The sequence below is a fragment of the Diadema setosum genome, chromosome 16 (genome assembly GCF_964275005.1).
Source record: "Diadema setosum chromosome 16, eeDiaSeto1, whole genome shotgun sequence".
Lineage (NCBI taxonomy): Eukaryota > Metazoa > Echinodermata > Echinoidea > Diadematoida > Diadematidae > Diadema > Diadema setosum.
Window position 1 is genome coordinate 29,156,583 of NC_092700.1, and position 26,732 is coordinate 29,183,314.

General features: G+C 39.7%; 1 pseudogene; it reads right to left on the reverse strand.

The window, feature by feature from the left end:
• Positions 1-3,381: 3,381 nt before the first annotated feature.
• LOC140240077 (solute carrier organic anion transporter family member 4A1-like) lies at positions 3,382-25,715 on the reverse strand (annotated as a pseudogene).
• Positions 25,716-26,732: the final 1,017 nt, after the last annotated feature.

Genomic DNA, 26,732 nt, shown 5'->3' on the forward strand with positions numbered 1-26,732 from the left:
TCCTTTTTTATTTCTTCATCGTGAGTTGTTACGTCACGTGGGAAAGTGTAGGAGACAGATTTCTGATCACGAAAGATAATCGAGAAAGAGGTAAAGAGCGACACATTGTTAGCACTTCATCCTATCATACGTATACAAATGCTTCACTGCTAAAGACGTGTAGATCAATTTCCACCTGTGCCTTGATAGTTAGATGTTTCATGGTTTCCCTTTACGAAATGTAGGGGCTTACTGTTAGGTAAAATAAACTCGAATTTATTATTCTGATTGCTGTTTGGAACATTAAAGATTAGTGAGTACATAAAACCCGGTCTTAACAGGACTTTGTCGTTGTTGTTTTTCACTCTTCTTTCTCATAATCATAATTGGTTGTGAAACTATAACCAGCACAAAAATACATACTTGAAAAATGAAATCTATTTCTATCAAATTGAGATATTTAAGACTAAAGCAGTTGAAAAACAAATAAACTACTTTAAATTTATGTGATCATTTTAACCATAAATTATTTTCTCGAATAATTCTTCTTGTGTTACGAGTGCAGTACCATAGAAGAGTTATCTATCTTATTCTATTCGGTAATGACCTTGTTTTTGTTTGGTTTGTTTTTCATTAAACAAAAAATGGTGTTTACTAAGTATCGATTTTTGGATTCAAACTCATCATATGACACGAAAAAATGGAGTAAAGGAACACCAAATATTCCTGATTCTTGTTTAATTTGACTGACGATTTGTACAAAGAAGCATGGAGTACATACAAAATCTTAGCAAACTGTATGCCAACAATACAAAAAACGAGATATTCGATACAGACCAGTCGAAAAAAATATACACAAGAAAATATCAACACTGTAATGAGATATACCATTTTTATCTGTACAGTTTCTATTCTGAGCCTACAGAAGGAGTATCCTAGTCACTGTAGTATTTACATTTATGTCTTCTGTAGTAAAGACATCACAGATAAATCTATGAGTAACGACAGTTACAATAATATACTGGCACAACCACTATTTAAACAGCGTCACAGACGGTATCAAATATTGCGTATAACGACCAAATTTGCGCTGGAAAAATCTTAAAACAACAAACATGTATTGTTTATCGTTCTTGAGCAAAATCTTGAATGTAATGATCTTCAATACAACGAAATGAAAAGTCAAATTATTCACCTTTCTTCTACCGCTTGTTAAGGTTGAGTGAATTGGATGCCACTCAATGTATTGGTAACATTCCTGGTGTTAGAATTAAAAAAAAAATGATAGAATTAAAATATATGTTTCCATTACATTATCATTATCATTACATCATCGGTTGAGCAGTCTAAGATACTTGAGTCAGTGAAGTAGCTTATTGGTTACTCTAATACTCTATTGAATGAAAAAATTAATAATCATACAGTTCATCGTTATTCAAATTTACTTTGCAAGGTGATTTCATAGTTTGCTGTTTTTCATATTCCCCCGTCTTCACATTTCACCCTTCATCTTCATATCTTTTATATCTTTTTCTTTGTATCAATTTGATAAGAGACAAGGGATTAAACGGCCCAACATATCATACGAATATTCAAAATGCAAGGTGATAAGGAATTATATAATCTGAACTGAATCTGATGAAGAGAAATTATGAAGAAATTTGTCTAGTGTATCCGTAAACCTGTTCCCCTGTAAACCAATATTTCTAATGCCCAAATGAATGTGAATGACAGCCTGTATGAACAATTTCTGTGAAAGTTAAAAGACTTGTCAATGAGGAATAATGAGGCCTGCTCCTTGGAAATAGAGTTCAAACACTTACGCAATACAGTGTAATGGTGACGTATTTTTTGGTATTATGGCTGGAGTTTACATTATAAAATGTTAATGATAAAAGAGCGTTTCTCAAAAGTTCCACGTACGAGTAACAGTGCTATCGTCAAGTATGCCGCTGCGATTTACGGTGTTGCGGTCTTTGGACCAGTGTCCTGGTAGATGTGGGGCATTTTCGAAATTGAAACCCGAATAACTCCGGCCTTAAACAGTCTTGCTTGACTGATTATGGGAGACCGCTCAAAACTGGCCGCGGTGGAGACACGCAGCTGGGCTCGGCACGGTCTAAGTGAGCGCTCCAAAAACCGCATCTAATCTAATGTTCCAAGCGCTGAGACCAGCTTCGACCCGGCTTCTAGCCGCGCCGGAATGCAGTTGCAATTCCATCATAATGTCAGTGACATTTAAATCTAATGGTCCTTTATATAGGGAGTGCAGCGTTTGACCGTACCCCTTTCCCGGTCTCCTGATGCCAGTGGAAATAAACATCACGCTTAATGTCTTAGAGTTTTCAATTTATACTTAATGATGTATAAACCCTTCCTTCGTTAATTCTTCCCTGCAAGGAATAACATAATATGACCAATACTGCTGAGGTTAGAAAAATGAGGTATCATTCATAATGATAGTACTGCTTTCGCTAAGATATCAATTTATGGATAACAGATATAAGGAGGAAAATTTCCTTTGCACTTGGTTATTACTAATTTTTATGTGCAACCTTTGCAAGAGAAGAAAATGAGTACACAATTACCTGGGGTACAATATTTCGTTAAATGTCGCAAATTGGTCGCAAGGCAGCTTACAAGATACGTTGTTAGAGGTTTGCTTTTGTCAAGGACAAATGAGAAACAAAACAACTTTTGGCATTTTGGTTGGATGTCCATTCTTGAAAGTAATAAATGATCGTTATAATTCCACCATCCACCTAAACAACATCTGAAGGTGGCAGTTAACTTGCACAAGAGCTTTAGCCGATTTCGCTTTGTATAACAATTGTAAATCATCTAGTTTTGTTTCCTGTCGAACGACTTTTTTTTTTCTCTAATCGCCCTCGCCAACAATAGTTGGGCTTTTACCACAGTTTGAGACATATCGTGGCGTGGGGGCGGGGAGTCGGATGATATCTTCTAAACAAGTAGTTCACCAAATGCCCTTGTTGTTATTCGAATTTGATTCGACCATTATCATGCTTCCTAATGAACCATCAATGTCAGCTGCCTCTAGAAAGTACAACAACAACAACAACAACAACAACAAAAGAAAGGTGGGCTTGCCCCAATAATGCATTTTCAGCCTTGTCAAGTTAAACAAGGAATAAACATACAGACAAAATACGACCAACAAACAAGCAAACTAATCATACAATCAGAACAATAGCCTCACTAGGACTCGACTGAGTTGACGAACGAGTTATCAAAATGAAGTGGCGCAGTTCGATACATCCGACCTCACATGCTCTTTAATTACCAACCATGTTAATTTTCAAGAGTCGTTTGTGCAACAAATCCATTCCTTCCGAAAGAACATGCAAAAAATAACAGAAGAAAGAAGGAAAATCGGTGGTGCATTTTTGATAATATTTCGGTCCAGCCGTCATCAACTCTCATCGTTATTATTATGTCGCATACACGTCGAAGCATTGTGCGACAAAAATACGTAATTCTGACAGGTGGTGATGCAAAAGCTGCAAAAAGTCTCTGATGCCTTAAGTTAACCCATCTCTCACTGGAACATCTTCCGTCCTGCACAGAGTCTATGAGCATTTGAGGCTCACGTCTCACAGGAAAGTAGGGACGAGTTAAGAGACATTCTGGATCGTACATGAGATCAGGGTAACTTTTGAATCAATGTGGATCGTATACATCGTCTGTAGTCCACACTGTGGAATCCTCCTGGTCGAAGAGACGAACGAATTCCGAACGCCAGCTTTCCGAGTAATCTCGATGTATAGAAGTTCGTCCCGTCGCCGCCCCACTACACAGATTGACAGCCCGCCGAATTGGCCACGTCCATGGTGTCGAGCTCGTCCATGCTCGCAAACTCGGCCTCCGTCGAGTCAACCTGGCTAGCCGTCGGCCTCTTGTACGAGACGAGGGTGACGATCAGGAACAGGAGAGCGATGACGTCGACGCTGACGCAGAGAACCAAGAAGGACCTGGCGAAGAGTCCGTTGTCGTACAACCAGCAGTTGCCGGTGCCGTCACAGCTCGTCTCCCAGAGAAGACACGAGCTGTCGATGAGGGCTCCAAACACGATAGGACCAGGAACGGTTCCTAAATAAAGTAAACGACAGAACACACACATAGTGAGTCTCTTCATTATCTAGAATGTTTAGAAGCTGAAGGTCTTTTCTACATTATCATTTGTAAGATCAGTGGCGAGGTGCGTATAAAGAAAGTCCTAGAACAGTGACTTCCGTGGTGGTGATTGGGAATTGGAGAGGGGCACAGTGGTATAGTGGATAAGAGTCTTTGACTTGGCAACGGAGGTCTTGAGTTCGAGTCTGAACGAGTGCTCATATCCTCAGAAAGATTATTTTACTCAGCGTCCATCCCGACCCACGGTGTAAAAATTGATGTTGACCTTGTTAAAATGGGTAATTGTAACGGCATTACGACTCGATTCGGTTTATTTATGAAAGTTACATAGCGCTACATTGTGGCAGAGGCACATAAGACATTGCACATGGAGATCATCGTGTGAGATTACAATGCTGAGTTCCTGTCTAAACACCAATCCTTGTTGCATACACGTGAAGTATGATTGTCATTATACTGGTTCAGAGAATAATAGCGTAATTACAATGACTGGGCCCTGTGGTAGTGCAGTGATAAGACTGAAGAGACGGTGCTGGTTATATCTTTTTCTTATAACATCATATTATTATAGTATTATTTTATATTATGTTCATCGGTGATTATAGTAATCAAGACGTTTTGGTTTATCACATCAATCTGATTACTACACATGCGCATTTCACCTTGTCACGGAACTGATCAAACTCTGACAGAAAAAAAGCAACCCTTACCTAATAAACCATACATAAACGTTTGCAACCCCATGGCGTAGGCTCGCTGACTGTGTGAAACACACCTGTGATTGAAAAAAAGACAAACAAGACAAACAAATGAACTATAGCTTCAATAATCTTCCAATTAGTGCAAATAACAAATATAACAAAGCTGAATTTAAAATGATTTTGTAAAAAGTCCAACCAATCTGCAGAGTTATCACAACAGTATTTACAACAATCGGATTCACAACAGTATTTACAGCAAACTGCCAACCCATATTCGAACAGCAACAACACTCATCTCTTTTAAGACCCAAATACAATCAATTAATTTCTAAGTGAAAATTTAACGCAAATTCTGGTTTACTTTTCTCATAGTTCTGCGCACCAACTGAAGCCACAACTGTTATGTGGTACGTTGGTTCCCCTGTCTTGTTATGTAGTATCTCGCTTCTGTTATGAGCTTAATTTAATTGTTTCTGTTTGTTTGTTTGTCTTTTCCTTTAGTAGTTATTGTGTTTGACTAGGTATATTTTAGTTTTGATGTAATTACTTTTCTTTTGTTTATACTTATGCAAATATATGTTCCGATGTGAAATTGTGTATTTATGTTAACAGGGCTCTTTTTGAAAGCAGGCCTTTTGGCTCTGAAAAGACTACCCTGTTTTTAAAGAAGACTGAATAAATAAATAAATAAATATAACAAATATTATGTATAAAAATTGACACTATCAAACCAACTGATATTTGCTCTTGATATCACCGTAGTGTAAGCAGAAAAGAAAGACGTATAAATTCAACAGAACAAGAAGCGATTAAAGGGAAATAAAAAGAGCAAAATGCCGTACCTGATCACTGCTGTCCAGCCAGCCACGCCCGACATAGCACCAAGAAACACGATCAAGAAGATGGCGATGTAATATAGCCATCGGTAGGTACACGATGTCGGGCACGTGCCCGCTTCGACTGTTCGTGGCGTCGACGCCGAGTTCGAACTCGAGTTCGAGTTTCCGACGCAACGGCAGTTTGTGAAGAGCTTGCGACAGAAATGATAAGAAAGGGCTTATACATTTTTGTTGACGCGACAAAAAAAGCAATTGAATACAAGCTATTCATTCAAGGAGAATAAGGAGTATAAAAAGTACAGTACTAATTATTTTATACCAATACGAATTCAAAGAAATATTGTCCTTGTTATTCGCAGTGTGTCTTTACCTTTTAATGTCGAATTGATTTAGGTCTACATCACATCACATTCAAGCGATCATACAGTCACTTCCTGATTTTAGAAGAATAAGATTATAATATTACTCCACTAAGCGTTACACGTGCTTGGCATCTGCGGTGATCATAGTCAATATTGCAATCGCTATCCTTATTATTCCGTGACCCTGTCTGCCGTCATCATCCTTGTCATCTGAACTATGATCATGACCATCATTATTATCGTTACGACCGTAACCACAATCACCATCATTAACACGATCATGATTGCGGACGCGATCACCACCATTTTGATATCCGAGATCTCGAGAATCGTGATCTTTATCATTGTCCAATACGAAAATAGATAATCATTTTCACTGTTCACTATCATTATTATCATAGCAATCACCATCTCTGCTGAATTTCATTATCTTATGATTGACGGTGTATCAGTGTCATCATCGCAGTCGTCATGGATATCGTAACGTCGTTCACTAAAATAATGATGTCGAGACTCACCATGTCTCCGTCGTCGGTCAGTTGCGCCTCACAGCCAGCGTGACAGGCGGAGTAATATGTGATCCCGTCGCTGCCGCACACGGGGTCGTAACTCTTAGGGCACCGGCATTGGGAGTTGCACGTGGCGTTCAGAACCGCCGCCCCGCTGTGTGGCTCCCATCTGCGAGGGGAAAAAGGGGAGAAAGAAATGTGAAGGTTTTTGGCTATGGGTGCGTCCTCGTCGAGCGCGCGTAGTAAATGTCACGCTTCTCGTTATGTGCTTAAATAAAACAATGCTAATAAGATAGTACGGCCTTTATTTACGTTTCTGTTCCGACATGATATTATTTACCGGGAAATCAGCTTTTATTTCCACGAATCAAAATAACTTTACCGAAGAACGCGCCTATACTTTAGAGTACTGTTTGACGTTCGTTTTTATTTCACTTGGAAATCACTTCCCAGTTATCTCTCGGTTATCTTCCTAGTTATCTCTTACGCAAGAATACTTATCCTGCTACTTTTGCCCCAAATAATCCCCCCAACAGGGGGGAAATTCATCAGTATTATACATACAATGTGGGTACACTTGGAAAAGCGATGTTTTCAAAGATTCAAATCACCTTTTTTCTTTTTTTAGGAGAGTTGTAAACCTGAGAGAAATATTTGTGGAGTCGTGCTTAAAAATTTCGACATGACAGTTGTCAAGGCGATCTGGGGGTCCAAACTCATAATAGGTCCATAGTTTCGTGCGGACTTACGTTGACTCGTACTGCACCGTCACGCCGGAAAAGTTCTGCGTCGGGCACACGGCAAAGAACACGCCGCCGCAGAGAAGCGAGAAGACCGTACCGACTATACAGAACTTGACGAGTCCGTGGAACTTTAGATCCAGGCGATTCATTATGATTCCGGCGACGAGAGCGCCAGATATCCCACCGGTAATTGTCATCAAACCTACGATAATCGGAACACCAGGACAATTTTGATGTGAATAATGAATGGCATCTTTAGAGTGGTAAGTACAGTTTCCACAGGCGCTTTCTAAATTGCTGTGTTAAGCATACTGCAGTCTTTGAAGTGCGACGATGAGGAAAGTCTAGTTTGACTAGTTTGGACTGTGTGAAGATATCAGATACACCGAAGGAATTCAATCGTCTTCGAACCAACCGCTCCTAAGACGTTAAAACTTTCAATACTCGTGAAAGGATAAATGGTCTGGGAAGTGGACTGCGTTAATATGATTTTTTTTTGCCATAAATCGATGTCTTTTGGGATCTGAATTTCCAATCACTGACCAATAGACCTCAGACCTCTGACCATTGTTAAAGGACATTGCTTAATAATGGAATGAACCAAAATACTCGAGAAATGCTTAGGAATGCATAAAATCATGCAGTTTTCGGTCATTCAATAGATAGATACAGATAGATAAATAGACAGATAGATAGATAGATAGATAGATAGATAGACAGATAGATAGATAGATGGATGGATGGATGGATAGACACAGATAGATGAATCTAGATAGATAGATAGATATGTAGATAGATGTTTACATAAAAAAGATATCTAACATGACTGACATGTATACATATCTTCATAAATACATAACTGTACAAGCATTATTCCTTCGTTTCGTGAGAAAGTTTACCCAAAAATCATCATTTATTATGCTTTGATTCCATCAAAAGAAATCCTACATAAGATAACTTTCTATCATACAACAACAAAGTAAAAGAAAAGATGGTAGCGTATGATACAGAATGGTTCCTCTAAGTTTTGTCTCACCCATCGCTACGGAGGTCTCGCTCGGCGACATGCTCAGCTGCGACTCCAGAAACTTCGGGCCGAAGACGGCCAGGCCGGCGACGAAGAAGAACTCAACAACGGCCACGGCGGACAGGCACATGAAGGGGACGTTGGTGACGAGGGTGAGGGTGGCCCTGGGAAGCGCCTTCAGTCGGTTGAAGGCGCCTGGCTCAGATTCGAACTCGCTGCCTTTCTGCGTCTCAAACTTTCGTTCTTCCATCACTTTCTCTGCGCCTGCGGGTTGGTGGGACAGGAAGGCAGATATGACCCTTAGTTATTTTTAGCACATCACAGCAATAGAAAACAACTAGTAAATCATGTAAATCAATCTCATTTCACATAAATCGGGTAAAAGGACACTTTGTCATGAATGCACAGTCCCACAGGAGTGGTTCAGTCGCAGCGCGTTTGCCTTCCGATCCAAGGGTACCGGGTTCGATTCCCGAGTCTCATTAAGCAATGTTGTGTCTAAGCATTCCGCCCCCAGGCCTCTAGTAAAGAAGCAGAACACTCTTGTCTCTCGGATAAAATTAGTAGAGGTCCCGTGTGTGAGTTAGCCACAACTCGCTCACGTAAAAGATCCCACCTCATTCATTCATTCGTCGCAAAGAGCAGGGTGCCAACCCATTGAAGTGGTTCCCTACCTACCCACACCAGAAAGCGGACGAATGATGCCGACCTCTCGTGGTCGCCCCAAGTGTCTAGCAATAGTCAGCAAACGGTATCAACCAGGCACATTGCGCCATACGCTTGAATGAAAAACTCCCACGCGCATTCACGCAGACATACAGACACACACACAGACAGGCACTCGGACACACACAAGTTATCACACACGCATGCACGCAAAGCTGCAGACAGACAGACAGACAGACAGACATACACAAATCGGAGTTCGACCATATACGACTTACCTGGAAGCGACTTTGGGAACCCCAGATAGATGAAGGTGACGATGAAGAGGAGGATGGCGTTGATGATGAAGCCCAGCCACCAGGCTCCCACCCAGAGTGGACTCGACTGGTCGATGGTCAAACTGGACAGTCAATGACAAACGATTGCGATAATATTGCAATGGTTTTGAGAAGATGGCGACTATGAAAATTACAGTGATCAGCGACCGCTGCAATGATTGTTACTGCTCGCTGAGAGCAAAATGTGTGTCCATCATTGTTAACATTAGATTGAGAGGGCTAAATTGCAAAATTAATAGTCAGACATGTAGAAGGAATGCATCCGCTGCCTCCTTCCATGTATCGGAGGATCCGATATACCTCCGCTTTAAAACGACAACAACTACAGTGAAATCGTCAACAATGAACAAAGAGGTGTGTGCAGTATGAAATAAAAGCAGCATGAACCTCTAACAAAACAACAAAAACGGAAAAGTAAAACAGATATTTGAAGGGATTAATGCGGAATATTATTTTATTTTATTTTTTTTTTAGATTGAACTGGGGCTGATCAGAGAGAAAGAGAAAGAGAGAGAGAGAGAGAGGGAGGGAGGGAGAGGGAGAGAAGAGGCGTAGAGGGAGAAGGATCGTGTCAGTTTCCAAGGCAACATAATGAATGGTAGCAACGTCACATAGTAAAGAAAACATGGGAAAAAAACACGGATGAGAACAATATTTTGATGTCCGTGGGGGCGTTTTTGTGTACTCTTCCTCCATTTCCTGATAACCTCGTAGATGGCGCCTTCCGGTTTCAGCACACATGGTGTCCAGCCGAAAAACAACACTACGACATCAGCAACGACAACATCAGCAATGAAGCAAACGGCTAAAAGCTGGGTTTTGTCAAATCACGTGTTCATGTTTTTTGTTTGTTTTGTCTTGTTTTGCTTAGATGTCGTGAACTTTGTCGTCCTTACCTCTCGGCCTCAGTGTTGAGGTCCGTGTAGATTTTGAGGTAAGCGCCCCCTACGATGTATCCAATCGCAGGTCCTGCAACAGTCACTGCGTTGTAAATGCCTGCCAAGAAAACAAAACAAAAAACACACACAGTAGAATATAATAGATAAGTGGAGAAGCGTAATGAAAAACTAGTACTTTAGAAGTGTTTAGTCAGGTTGGTTACCTGGCAACAGTAGTGGGAGATGAAGATCGTGAGTTCGAATCCCGCCTTGGATGTATAGGTCTATATAGATTCTTTGGATTTTATCTTTCTTATTTCATTTCATTTCATTTCATTTCATTTCATTTCATTTCATTTCATTTCATTTCATTTCATTTCATTTCATTTCGTTTCGTTTCGTTTCGTTTCGTTTCGTTTCGTTTCATTTCATTTCATTTCATTTCATTTCATTTTATTTCATTTCATTTCATTTCATTGTTATCATTATTACTCAATTAAAAATTACATCAGATTCAAAAGAATATAGCGGTCTATCTATAAAACTTTGAATCTAAGTGAAGATGCTAGAGGTCTGTGAATAAGATGTCAAACCCACTATTTTCTCCTTTGACTCGGGGGATCAAAATCATGGATCATACTGACACTGCAGCTAGGCTAGGGTTATGAAAAAACTGCAGGGACCTTTCGAAGGATACCGCTCACTTTGGAAAGACTACCCTGCCGGGACGATACGACCGTGATACGTTCAGCCAATATTTTGACAGGAAATTAGGACTCTGCGTATTGAATTCCATTCACTGTTTCAAGGTTTGGAAAGCTTTTATATGTTTACCGGGCGATATCCACAAAACATTACCAAAACAATTACACAACAAGTAATCACACTCTAACATCCTGTGTTGCAAGGCTTTAGCCCACTTTAATAAGATCTAATTAACTGCGTAGATTGGAGTATCAAAGTGGCCGACCAAATTAGAGTTAGCTAATGACTTCAGATCCCTGATGTAACGTAGAGTGAGGAAATTGAATTAATTCTTTAATGTCGTCATTAGGATAGAATTCGAAAAGAATGAGAGACCCTTTAAAGGACATGAAGGAAGGCAGAAATAGATCGATGGGAGAACAAACTTACCCATGTAAATACCGAAGTGCCTTGTGGGAACGTTCTCGTCGATGTATGTAACGCCGAGTGTGTAAAGAGAAGCTGCTCCAATGCCATGAAGAACCTGATCCGATGAAGCAAAAAAAAAAAAAAAATGCAAGCAGATGGAATAACACTCGGAGGTTTATACACAATGATCGTGGAGTTACATTCAAATTGCTCATACTAAGAGTACTATAGGTATTGTTTACAGTTCTCATCATTATCAATAACATTGTAGCATTACTCCCTCATGAGTGGGATTGTCTTTTTTTTTTTCATCGTGGTAATGAATAACTACTAATAGTGTTACTGGACTGTTTTAAAGGAAAGAAAAACAAAAGGAAAATATGTTGCTTTCTTGACACTGTGTGTGTGTATGTGTGTGTGTGTGCGCGCGTGCGCATTTCTTGTTGTTGTTGATGATGATGATGCTTTTTTTGTGCATTGGGGCTGTGACTATCGTAATGTAAGGGTCAAGAAATCGTGACGTAATTTTATCTTGAACTGCATGCGATTAATTTCACACTGGTAGGTTATTACCACCTCATTAACACGCTGGTAGGCACACTTCACGCAATCAGTAGAAGGGACAAGACGACAATATTAGACACAACGGTGCGAAAATGACGTAACACGTTATGCAAAGATTCCGGAATACCTATGGGAACGGGTTAAGATACTGATTCATGTTTCTCCAGACTGATTTTTTTTTTCTCTATCTCTCGGTGTCAAACCGGTATTTTTTTGATACGCATCCGCAAAATTATTTCTTCTACTTGTATACCATGTAAACCTTCCTCTACCAAGAATTTCCAAGGTGTACCACGCTATGAGGATTTCGATGTTGGCAATCAGTACTCAAAATACACAAAAGATTAATGTGAGGATCGCTGGATCATATTAAAGCAATCGCACGTTATTTGAGCATTGAATACCATCACTCAGTATAGTGCTGGAGAGGTACATTTATTGTAGCTTACAAGAGCGTTGCTCTTTTTTTTTTTTTTAATAATCTCAATACTATTTTTGTTCCCACATTTGAATGAAACAAGGTGCATGCAAAATCGACAACGTGGTTAGGTTATATGCAAAGTAGGTAGACAATAGTCTTCCAAAGCGAGTATTACGGAAATGATGATACTATACTGTATATGAATTGAAGAAAACTATTGATAATAGTTCCGAAGACAAACACGATTGAAAAGTATAAAGTGTTGATCTGAATTACATTTGGATGGAATGACAATCAACAAGGGAGAGCAGAAATAAAGGCTTAAAGGCGTTTGATTTTAAAAAAAAATGAAAGTTAATCACAAAAATACCTTGCGTTTTCTAATTCCATTTTGTATCGATATTACAAGGTTGGCGCAACACAGCATACAGATACACTGTACCTCATTTTCTGTGGTCATTTCAAAGTAATTGTTATTCCTGTATTTGCTATTCTTAATCGAATTGCAGCCCGATGTGATGTGTACAAACAACAAGTTGACATTCATCGCTGAGACCTATTCATCCGTCAAGAGACAGCGCGCGTAAAACGAGTAAACAATTTTTTTTTGATTGTTGATTATTTTGATTATTTTTTTTATTAAAGTGATTGTGTGTACAAAACACGCGCGCGCGCGCACACACACACACACACACACACACACACAAACCCGCGTACCTGCGCTATGACAAAGACCCAGTAGTAGATAGCGAGGTTGCTGTCTCCCGATGTGACGTCACTGCAGCCATCGGTCTGATTGGGTAAACCGCAGTAGTCCAGGCTGGTCTCCTGAAACACGTAGTTCGGAGTAACGAAATGGGGGATAGCGAAAACGAGAGATCCTGCGTAAAGGGTGAAATGTGAAAAAAAAAATCATCGAATTAACTTCCCCTCAAAAAGCAAAATCATAGTAAAAACAAAAGTGAAAATCGAGGCGTTTTGACATCACGTGCTGTTTGTTGATAAATAAAAGTTGAGGGTTAACGATACCAGTGTTCAATCCCATTGTATGAGGGTCAGTGTTCAATCAAGGTCTCTGGACCGTGGACCAGAACAATGAAGATCAACGCGGACAACAACCCATTTATTTCAAGAACAGAACTGATGATAATGTATTGCGGATTATTTGTATTCGTAGCTTATTCATGTCTTCTTTTGATAACTGTAAACCGCTTCGAAACATATTTGTCTTTAGTGCTATGTAATTTTTCTACATTATCACTACCAACCAAAAGAAAAAAGGCAATCATTGTTCCGATGTGGATAGTGTACCTACAATAGGCCTATTTGAATGAGGGAGGGAGAGAGAGAGAGAGACAGCGAAAAAAAAGGAGACGTATATGGTTTCAAGGACCTCGACAAGAGAAGCCACTCCAATGGTTTTAGGACTGGACTTAGAACTCATTGAACTGTCCTTGCGTTGTCGTAGATATCCTTCAGTTTCCTTCTTTCTTTTTCCCCCAAAACCTGTTCATACAACTTAATGTGGGGAAAAAAATCAGCACACATCACGCGCAAAACCTTCTATTTGTCCTGTTTTGTGTCATACATACCTACTGTCCCCGTCCTTCACGTTTTTTTTTTTTTTCCATTCTTTTCTTCAGGCTTTCGTTCTTGCTCTGTATATGTATCTCTTTATCTATCTGTCTATTCATCTATCACCAGGCTCAAAATGTATCTTTCCGTCTATGTTGTCAATAACCAGGATGACCGTTTCCATGAGTACATGGCATGTAACTTCCAGCGTGAAAAATAAGATAAAAAACAACAACACAGAATAAACCAGGAAAGCATCACCGCGAGTTCGAGGGACTGATACACTGTGAAAGGGGACATTTGATTCATATTGGTAAATTGTGATATACACGAAGAAAATGATCATAATAATATGTAGCTTTTTCTGGTGTGAAAATGACGGGAGAGTTCAAGAGAGTATGAGGACGGAACCGAGCGGCTTCCCCCGGGGAGAGGTGTGGGAGGGATTTGAAGAAGATTTCCGTCGATGTTATCACGGAGGCTACAGGTGCTCGCCTTTTAAAAGTCGGAAAGTGTCAAGGGGATATTACCGTTGTCACTTATTGTCACTTAACGGATCATGTGCAGATAGGTTGATGTTTCAGAAAGAGAGGCCGAGAAAAAAAAAAAAAAAACATGATGAAAATAACGGTGAATTTGAGCATGCGGCCGGAAGACATAGAAAGCACGTGGATTCACTTATAATTCTTTGTTCCTTCCTTTCCCTACTTCTTCATGTTTTTGGTTTGGTGTCGTTTTACTTTACTTCGTCTAGCTTAACTTCTGTCGATGTTTTGTATCAGTTGACTTGTTTTTTGTTTGTTTGCTTGTTTGTTTAATATTTCTCTTTTGTTTTGTTTTTTGTTTTTTGTTGTTGTTTTTTTGTTGAGGGGGCAACACAATGACCTCGCACGAGACAAACCTGCGCAGAAGAACATGGAGCCGAAGCCGACCCACAGAGGGCGGTGTCCGCGCTCGCCCACGTAGCTGACGGCGACGGCGACGAAGAGGGTGGAGAAGTCGTAGGCGCTGACGATGGTGCCGCTCTGTACGCTGTTGAGGTCGAAGCGCTTCTCGATGGTCGTCAGGCTGATGTAGACGAGCCCGAAGGCCGTCATTCCCTGGATGAGTGTCACCAGACACAACATGAGGCAGTAGCCGATGGGGTTGTTGAGGAACTATAAAACGATACGAAGACACGGCAAGGGGAGAAGTGAATACGTGGAGAAGGGGTGAAAATAACTAATACATTGTCAAGTAATGTTTTTTGTCATCCAATCAACATACTAATTATACCATCAGACAAAAGTAAATGATTTTATTCTTGTAATCTAAATGCTCATGAAGAACCATGAATTGGGCATTTATCTTTAAGTGCATTTTTACACAAAAATCAACTGAAATAATGAAAAGAAATTACTGTCTCTTTTTATTGTTGTTCCATATTTCAAATCCCTTTGAATATGATCTTAAACTCAACTCCGAAACATTTCCGCGCATCGTTTGTCTAGGGTCTCTCTCTCTCTCTCTCTCTCTCTCTCTCTCTCTCTCTCTCTCTATCTAATCATATATCTACCTACCTACCTATCTACCTACCTACCTACCTACCTACCTACCTGCCTACCTATCTGTCTGTCTGTCTGTCTGTCTATCCATTCATCTATCTTTCTTTCTAGTTATCTATCTGTCCGTTTATCTACCTTTTTATCTATCCATATATCTACCTATATATCTATTTATCCATCTGTATATTAACCATCATGTTTCCAAACTGTTCTTCTTTTTTTTTTTTGGCTTCTTCATGATAGAGAAAGAGAAAAATAAATGTGAGAGAGGATAGGGAGAGAGGTAGAAATGTCAGATGATATCTTGGAGAGTTATTCTGTGTCATTTTACCAGAGGTTAACGTCATTTTTTTTTCTCGGAGTGTGATGATGTAGGAACGTGTCCTACGGGGATTGGAACGCCTAAAGTTGTCCATTACATGTTGATCTTCGTTGTCATGGTTACCAGTAGCCTATAGAATACGGCTGGTTCGAAAGGTTGTCGGCCGCGGGTTCAAGGTACAGTAGGCCAGACAGTTCTACCTTGTTTGAGGTTCTCCAAATCAAAGGTGTGTGTGTGTGTTTTTTTTTTCTTATCGTTCTCTTAAAACTATTTAGGAATTCACGTTCTCGTTTACTCTCAACAGACGATACACATGTCCGCGACGTATGGGAAGGACATGGTATCAGTGATGCTGTGTATGATACTGTAACACAATGTTCAGTTCATTTGTGTTTTTGTCTCCTACACTGTCAACTCCCCCCCCCCCCCCCAAAAAAAAGAAACAGGAGATGAAAAAAATATTTTCCTACTCGTCTCATTGTACACAATTGCATACCAGCAAATTCAAATTGACCATCTAACCGTGTAAGTACCCGCAAATGCAGACAGCAAAAATCAACAATAACAACAACAACAGTAACAATAATAATCATTATCGTTATCATAGTCAACAACAAATGTAAAGGCCAGAATGATTGGGGGAGGTATGGCATTGTATAACATCCAGACTACATTTTTCCTTTCCGTTCTTTTCCGCAGAATAATACAAGTTACAGGGAATGTTGCATGTCATACAGGATGATACGTGTTACACTAAATGATACAAGTTACACGGAGTGTTTCATGTTACGCAGTATGTGACGTGTTATACAGAATGTTACGTGTTACACTAAACCCTAACGTTACACAATGTTTATGTAAAAGAACTCACTGTCAATACCCTGGTCTTCAATCATAAACACTTAAACATTCCATGTCATGATATCTTTCTGTTTATTGTACAGATTTTTGTTTTTGTTCCTTGCAAAGGTCTGTTTGTTTGCATTTTTGTGTGCGAGCTACTCCCCTCCCCCACCCCACCCCCCCCCCTCCCTTGGTCCTTCAACGTGAACACGGACTTGAAATGCAAGGTCTCATTTTGACAATGAGCCGGATGAACAAAGAAGGAAAAAAAAATGACCCCACCAGTATCAAGAATCTTATAGCCTTGAACTTGATAAAGTACACGTTTGTTCCTCTTTGACCGTGGACGTAACTGCCCTTGACCGTGTTGTGTTGGTCATATCTCTCATGCAGCAAGAGATAGCGAGAGGGGATGGGGGAGGGGGTGGGTGGTTGGAGGGATAGATGGAGGGGTAGAGCGATAGAAGAAATGTATTACATAGCATGTTATGGAAGACTATGTACTGCAGAAGTCTGGCGTATATCTCATTTTCAATAAACTCAAACTTAAACCAACAACAGTGGAAACAACACTAGCATTCAACAGCCTCGATATTCGATTGCCTAGAGGCTTTGATATCTTACTTCGCGAAATAACATAACATAGTTTAGTGTATTTCATAAGATTTCGCAGGGTGATTCTGTCATACGCGTTAAAACAATAACAATGATAAAAAACAACAACAACGACGACGACGACGACAACAACAACAAAAACAACAACTACTACTATTACCACTACCACTGCTACTACTACTACTACTACTACTACTACTACTACTACTACTACTACTACTACTACTTCAACAATAACAACAATAACGAAACGCCTCTCGAACGAGGCTGCTTACCTGAACACAATTCGGACGGAAGCCTAGCCAGCCGAACTTGGTCGCCTCGTCGATGACGACATCGTCGTGCTCGACCTTCGAGATCGACGTCAGACGCTCAACGACCACTTTCGTCTTGTGTCCTGCTGCCACGGTGGGGGGGGGGGGGGTCGAAGGGGGTAAGGGAGAATAAACAAAGACGGATGTAGACGAGTCTGCAATTGTTTCTGCACCAATCTTAAATGCCCATATTTGGACTTAACACATTACACACTCACGGATATACACACGCGATTTGCGTTAAAAGTTGCTGGGGGTAAACTGGTACCTAATACCAGTGTCCAGTCCGTGGACACTGGCGTTTCCGCCATCAGAGGGAAACCCCGGGTTTTGGGTGTTTTTTTTTTTTTTTCACGCTTTAATAGTTTAAAACAATTACGAAACACCGGGAGTAATAACCGAATGATTCCTTCCTCTGTTTTTTTCTTTCATTGTCACTCACAAAAGTGTAGCCATTGATTATTAGTGATCGCTTGCTTGCCTGAGTGATTATTACGTTGAATGCTTGTTGGAGTAGGCATATGATTTTTGCAATCAAACTTATTTTTGGTTGTGATTTTTCGTCTACTAGTATTTCGAATTCGCGAAGTGTTTGAGAATGCCTTGCTTTAATCATTAAGACTTTACCTGTACACATCTTCAAGCAAAATCTCATAGAGGAATAAAGTCGTTACTGCGCAGGTGACATCACAGTTAAATGACCTAGACAGCCATTTTGAAATATAGGTTACACTCCGTACTTATACCCTTCTGACCCAAACCTAGCTCTTCACAAGGCTCTCTCTATTCAAAATCTGTACTAAGAAGTTTGATTCTTTGTTTCAATTGTTGTAGCCCCTGTCCACGCTATTGCTTGCAATTTGCATGTATATAGGCCTATGTTATGTCTCTTAATAATGCCGCTTGATTATAATTTCACTGTTCATATAGCGGTTCTAGACTAAGCGGATTTTCAGGTTGATAGTTCGTTATCATGCCGTGCGCTCAAATATTCAGAGACTATACAATCCTTTGAAAAAAAAAAATCGGCCCTCAATTTACTAATGACGTGACTGATTTTAGATTTCATTATTAATTGTTTGTTTTTATATTTTTCCACTGTTGTCATCAGTCAGAAAGATGTCAAGGTTTTGCACATTCATCGAGGGAAGACGGCTAAGTGCTTTGGCAGTGATCCAATAAAACCAGACCCTAAAGTTATGCTTTTACCATGAATCTATTGGCCTCCTGTGATTTGTAACTTAGATACAGAACCATGATATATTTCTTTTTCTTTTTTTTAACAAATCAAAACACACACAAACACAAACACACGCGCGGTGCATTATTTTCCGTTTTCACGTTAAGTTTTGTATCATACTTGCGGCTGTGCTTGTCTGTGGTGAATCGGAAACAAATGAATTTATTTTGCTCCTAGAAATGTCCATGTATTTCTGCGTTTGTAATCACTTTTTCAAGGTCCCTTGTGCGGAAGCTTGAAAGGGAAATGAAGAAAAGCTGTCGATTGGCTGGCGCAAAGGTACCCGCCCCCTCGCGGTTCCCTTCGTTCTCAGCTGTTGCTCGGCTTTTGAAAGGAATAAACCATTATTTTGATCGGCTAGTCAGTTACTGTCTGTAAACACGCAGTCGTTTTGTTTATTCATAATTCTCTAAGGTTTGTTAAGAAGAAGACTGTGAACAGTTTTGTAGACAGAGTACCACATTTACTTTCATCATGTGCACCATGACATAAATGTCTTTAAAGTTACACGGATCACAACCGCTTATACCAGCAGAATATTATGAGAAAAACCACAAAAATATTCAAGTAAATGCATTCGAACGGAAATTGAGACAGTTGTGAGAGGCGTCTTGATTTCATTTGGCTAACTATCGTAACTTTTTTCTCTTTCCTCTTCCTCTGTTGATTCTCCTGCTGATTCTGCTGCTTCCCTCCACAATTATAGTGAATTCTTCTTGTGCACTTTGCTAGGTTTGTATCAATTTCACACACACACACAAGAATAACATAGCACAATGCGCTCTACAACAGCTTTCTTCCGTACTATTTCCATCATGTAGATTTTGTTCACATTTACAAACGACTTCAGAGCAGGTCGTTGAGCACCGACGGTGGTGTCCCATAATCAAAATTTAATTTCCCTAATGTTGTACAATGTGTACTGTTAACTCAGAAACGCATTTATAGGTAGAGGCTAACTGTATACGGAACTAATCAACTGTAATCGCGCGTGAAATAATGTACAAAGATAATCATGGTGAGATCGGCATGGGTAGAGAAAAATGGGGGAGGGGGTTGGGGAGGGCATGTTAAATCAAATCTATTCAATTAATCTATTAATGATAGTCTCCCCGTGATGATTCGGGGTGAAGGGGAACCACCCTTGTTCGGTGATTTAGCAAACGTTCCATCACAAAGAAACCAATAGTTCCAGAGCACCTTCGTCTCACTAGGATTGTTTTTTTTTTCTTTCTCTATGTACACATTTTCTGGCCTGTTGATGACGTATTTTGGAAGGGCAATATTATTCTGGAGGATATAGGTCAAGTGTTCTTCAGATCTTGTCGCTCTTTTTATCGTTGTACAAATGTGATATTATGAATCGTTGCAGTGTTCTCAGGCCTAGACTCGAGAGGGTGGGATTTGTATTGTCCGATTTTCCCAAAGTTTCCATGGATTCTTTCGCCAATATTTTATACTTTTCTTTTTGTATTCGTCAAAGCCACACATTATTCTACGTGTAGAAACATTCCCTCTGTATGCGAAAATAAAGACTTACATAATATGTTTAACTCAATAATGTATCGTATAGAGTAACAACACTTACATCTCCGGGAGCATTTTGTTAAAAAAAAAAAAAAAAAAATCACCTCATTCAGAGGTAGCTACTGTAGGTACTTCTTTCTTCGGGTTTTAAATGAATGTGTTCGTATTCGATGGGAAACTAACTGCCTCGACGGGGGTGGGGGACTATTCTCATACTGTTTAATGTATCCCAAGTAACGCTTTGCGTCTTGTTTGTCCGTACAACATACGTCGTGCCAAGATCGTCAATAGATCAGAGCGAACAAAAGCGCGCAAGAACAGTGAGTCTCGGCGTTTGTTGACACACTCTAAAATCACACTATTAGTCTTTTATAATGATGTACGTGGACTTCAATCCTACGAACAAAATCACCGGTTTGTGGAAATTAGAATAGGGAAGGGAAAGCGCAAACCAAATAGACATAATTGTTATATTGGAAGCAGATAGCTTGGTACGTCTAGAGTCAAATAACCTGTATAATATATTGAAGAGATTTATCTCAAAACGAGCTAAATCTATTTAGGTATGTGTGATTAAAGCTGCTAAAAAACAAAGAAAATGATAAGAACATACAGGATATTTTTAATCATAACTTCTAGAATATTCCTTGTTATGATACAAGAGAGGTATTACTGGGAAGATTTAATTTTGCTCTATCTGATGATGGGCTTACTTTGAAATGTATAAAAATGGCGCTTAGACCATTTTTGCTATAAAAATCTTCATTTCATCTCCCTTTCCTTCGCGAAGTGATCCGGTAGGACAAGAGAAGGCAACGGCATGTCGTTTGCAGGAAGCAAGCCTGGTGTTTGATGACCAGTTACTGTAGTAGACCAGTTAACAGTTTCGCTTTGTTCATTAGTAGAAAAAGGTCATTTATACTAACAGGTACGTCGGTGTTTGAAATTCATTGAGATAAGCATAATTGTAATGTGATGATTATTCATGTTATCCTAATGGTGCTTGCCGAGCGTATCCACCTCACATCAAGCCTAGTACTTGGCAACATTTAAGTGAAAAAGGTATAATATATTCAATTCAAAACGAGGAACTGGATGCCGGCCGAAGTGTTAATTACATACGGGCCATTCTGGCCACCTGTTCTACGCAAGTTCACATTTTGTTTTGGACGTGAATTCTATAATTTTGTTACGCCGAGCACTACGCACCACGGAATATAACAAAGATTATAGGTAATAAGGATATGCCACATCTAGTTTGTTTGAATTACAAATACTGCGGGGCCTGTTTTATAAATGGGTGTGGATATTTGGGCTTTTACGTCACAGTAGTTGTTAGAATCTTTTGAACGCCTCTGCTTTTCCCAAACTTTCCAACGGTGACTGCCAAGTCACTGCCATAGTAACACGGAAGAATAACCGAACAACTTTCATGTGTGGGAGTCGTGCTGATCATGTTAGGGCTAAGTTTTGAATTTTTTCATTATTAACTTAAACAATGGGTATAGAAAGGGGCGTGGTAGGTTGGTGGAAAGAACATGGTCACTGTTTATACAGTCAGGGAGTACAGCGTTTAGATCGCACTGTGAGGTATATAATACACCATTGTGCAGTATATGAATAATGACATTCTTCTATTCATGGACTGGCTTCGATTGGGGGGGGGGGGCTGATCAGCAGACAACAATGGGGGTAGACAATCAACGCTTTCATTATAGCCCTTGGAACTTTGAGTCACAAATGATGGTCGGACAGAGCTTCAATTTTCTACAGATGTGCCCATGAAAACCTGACCGGATTATAGGATTTGGTCGGACCCTGTTCATGGGTCAGGCTCACTGAAAATGGGAGAACTGAAACAGTGTGAAAGCTAAAATAAAAAGGTAAAAACCCGCATGTGTTGGCCATTGTGCACAAAATCATAACATCACAGTGCACTTGTTTATTTAACGACAAATTAAAAAAAAAGCTTTACAATGGCAATGAACTCGTAGAAATTAAAATACTTCTGCTGTTCCTGTTACTACTATTCCCACGTTTAACGTTTCTACTTCTACTATCTGATTCACTACTCTGCCAATGATAAAAGTAATGGCAAGAGGGATGTATGAACACAATGGGAGTAGTATCATTAGTAGCGGCAGGAGTAATAGTAGTTGTAAAAGTAGTAGTAATAGTAGTTGTATAATCTAGGCCCTAGTAGTAGTATTAATAGTAGTAGTAGTAGTAGTAGTAGTAGTAGTGGTAGTGGTAGTAGTAGTAGTAGTAGTAGTAGTGGTGGTAGTGGTAGTAGTAGTAGTAGTAGTAGTAGTAGTAGTAGTAGTAGTAGTAGTAGTAGTAGCAGTAGTAGCAGAAATAATAGTTGGAGTAGCAGTAATGGTGCTAGCAGTAGTAATGATAGTACTAATGGTAGTAGCAACAGTTGCAGTAGACGAAGAAGTAGTAACGGTAGTATTGATTATAGTGATTTTCAGAATTGGTATCACTAATTTTAGTGTCGTTAATGTTGCTATCATCCGCAACATAGCAACATCATCATAACAATGATTAATGATCCTAATTACGAAAAGTTCATTAGGATTTGACAAAATTCTGCTCACATGCTTTGAAAGAACTGTGCATTCTCCAATAAGAAACAACGTATTACAGAGTGGAATAGATCTAGTTGTAGTCTGGACAAGGATTCGCTACACGCTTTTGATGGTCAATCCACGGTGGTTGACGTGGTGCCATCCTATTCGAAGGATTCGTAACCCTCATCGCGCCCGATGAGTGAAAGTTTAGGCAAGCATCACCGCAAGAGGATGACACCCCGGGGCTATGGGGTCGCAGTTGGAGCAGTAGGGATGAAAGATTGATGAACAGGAGGGGGCGTTTCCATCCATTGATGCAGATAACTAACTATAAAAATCTTAATAACTGGCATGTTGATGCTTTTAGTATCGTTGCTGGTATTGAATTTATTGTTCATATGTTTGTTCAACTTTGCTTGCTCTACTTGGATGCCATTTTGTCACACACAAAAAAAGAAAAAAAAACAATGACAAGAATATTTATTACACTGCTAGATAAAGGACTCAGTCAAGACGTCATATCATTGCCAGTTTAATGTCAAATGTCAGATGTATCATTTTTGCTCATCCTGCTAGAACTAACACTTTTATGGGTATTACTTCCTCTTGTCGAAGTAGGGCATTAAAAGACCTAATGTCCAGGAGGATATAGACTTCGCTCCATTCACGTGTCTTGAATATTTTGGTTCGCTGATTAAACGCTGTGTTAAATCAGCGATTAGACTTTCTCTATGGATTATGAAATAAAACATCATAAGAGTGATTATAATTAATACTTGCAAAGCGCTGTCACGTAGGCCTACCTGAGTTGCCAAGTGAATAGAGAAAAACGCGATAGAAGGTAGAATCTTCATTGTTTATTGTCCTCAAATAATTCATTGCTTGTAACCTTCACCTCCATTGTCTGTCGGTATTCTATTCAAGGTTTACTCTCTTTTTTTGTAGCCATTATCATTTGTTTTTGTTTGATTTCCAACTTCGAAATGAATGAACCCACAGCTCCTAAGAGTTGATCGTACCTCAATTGCAATAGACACTTCCTCCCGAAATCATGTCTCGTTTGGGACTTTTTGTTTTGTTTACATTCGATGTGTAAAAAAAAAGGGAAAACCTATAGACACAAAGGGACATACTACAGGAGAGAGAAAAACAGGAAAAGGTACACAAGGCAAAACATACTACAAAAGGGTGTAGGGAAAAAATTAACAAATTCGTCACGCAAAACAAACAAAAAAAAAAAAAACAGAAAAAAGAATATCAACGGGTTCACGGCAATACGAGCAAGTGAGATTAATAGAGGAAGCTACCCAGCCTTACGAACTTTAGGCCACTTGTTAACTTCCCCTGGTGAAAATATCCCATTGTTACCAGCGGATGAAGGAAAATGGACCATTCCATTTTTTTTCTTTTACTGTTACTATTAATATTTTCTCTTGCGGTCGGTGAGGGAGAGGGACGCAAGCCCTGGATAATATACAAATTTAGGCGTCTACCGTCAGTGCCTAAAGTATGTGTTGTTGTCTTGCTGGTTTGTTTCCTCATAGGTGCGTATAATAGGACATTGCTACCGATAATGTGTGAATTAGAGATAGCCGCCTTCTCTTTAGAAACGTGTTAAAGTGCGACTTTTTTTTTTATCTGCAGTCTTTTATACATATGTATAAACACCGTCTGAATTGAACATGCGAAAATAGTGAGCTTGAGGTTGGATTCGTTGATTTCACACAAATGTACATCCACAGTGAAGCCTGATGAAGCTGTATAACGTGTAGCATTTCCGTATGCCTTTTGAAATTAATTGGTTACAACCAATTTCAGAAAACGCATGTTCACCGAAACATGTGTTACAGTGTTTCTGACTTCAATAAACAAAAACAACAAACAACAAACAAAAAAAAACAAACAAACAAAAACAACACACAAACACACACACACACACACACACAAAAAAAAAAAACACGCACCAAAAAATAACTCGGGGTAATAATGATTAGCAACCGGTAGACCGGAGATTGGTAAAACAGATCATAACTGTATCAATGATGCAGTTGTATCAGTCCTGGATAACAAACTTAATCGCACTGATTTTAGCTTTGGACATTTAATTCATTTCTTGTTTACTTGATATCACATTAAAGCTACATTTTGTATGCATTTATTTGCTTAATTCCTTGGCTATACGCCATGGATGTGTAGGCCTAAGCATTCATTTTGCCGATATTACTTCCTTATATGTTTTTTTATTACTTCCTTATATGTTTTTTTTTTCAATTATTTTCTTTCTATTTTGAAGGCGTTATGTATTGCACTGAACTTTTGTCTATAGGTAGCCACTTTGACGTGAGCATTCAAAACTTAAAAAAAAAAAATAATGATAGAAATTCCTTTTGAAGCTATGCGGTGAGAGGCACTTATTGACTATAAACAGTTTGATCAAGTTGGCAACAATTAGAATATCATAGTACCATCTGTTAAGTTTTCCCATTACGCACTGGACACTCAACATAAGCAAGACTATGATTTCTATTTCCATAATCATTTCAAATTAGATAGGTATGTTCTTTCAAATTAAGACATGGTTCTGTTCTTCCTCCTTTTTCACATATTATGTATATGATCCATACACCCATGTCAGACTAAAAGTTGATCGTAAAGAGAATAAGGCGTGCTTTGCTCGTGTAAGAGTATGCCTTCAATGATGGACTTGGCGTGTTAATATAGCTCATAATATATCGCTCACCTGGATTAGATTGTGTCCCGTTGGGCGTGACCACTGCTGTGGATGTGTCGAGTCCAGAAACGGTGGGGATCATCTGGTCCTCGTAACCATAGTTACTGTTTCCGTCTCGCGAGCAGCCGTTCACCGCCACGGCCACCACGCCTTGCTCCTCTTTCGGCTTTCCCATGACTAAACCAAAGGTTCCACCTTGTACCAGCAAGTTACAAAGATAGTTGCACGCTATAAAAGCTGTGCAGCTAAGGACGCGCCGGCTCACTGAATTCCGAAGATATTACTTCTTTAAGATGTTGCGGTTTTCTCCACTCTGGAACTTTTGATTGGTCCTGCACCTGATCACGGACAACACCAATTATTTCCTAGTTGCCAGGTTTCCACGTTGTTGCCAGCAGTGTTGTTGTTGTTGTTGTTGTTTGCTTCTTTGTCTGTTTGTTTCCTCTTTCCGTGACAAACCGTGTCAATGTGGTAGCTTGGACCGGATTCAGTTTTGCAGAACAGACGGAGCTCTCGAGGTCCACTTGTAAGAGGGGAACAAAATGCAAGAAGAGAAGGAAGAGGGTCAGGAACTGGACTTCTGTAGAGGATTTCGCTGGGAGCAATCAGAGCACAAGGACAGACACTAACGCATTAATGATAACGTGACAGTGATAAACGGCAACGTATCAGCGAAACCACCCTCCCTCTATCGTACATAATCAGTGGGTAATGATAACACACACACACACACACTTGCACACACAGCAAAGCAATCACAAGGACAAGCACAAAAACGTTGAAATAGAAACCCAAAAAAATAAAGGAAATACTGACAAACAGTCATTCTTTCAGATTAATTGAATGTTCTGCTGGGGGTCTTTCCACCCTCTCCACTCCCCCATCATCAAAGTTTGATGGTAACAAAGATGTGTTGCCACAACATATCTGACACCGTTCAGTTCTCCTAGCTCCGTGAATCTCTTGGCCAACTTTGCTACATGGCTTTATTCAAATCAGCCATTTTCACATAAATTCGAGTCATTAGAACGGAATACACTTGACGGCTTAACCTTCTCATCTTCCTCCTAACCCCCCCCCCCCCCACCTCTTCCATCTGCTTCCCTCTCCCGGCTACTCTACTCTGTCCGACCTGAGGACAAAATTCAGGGAT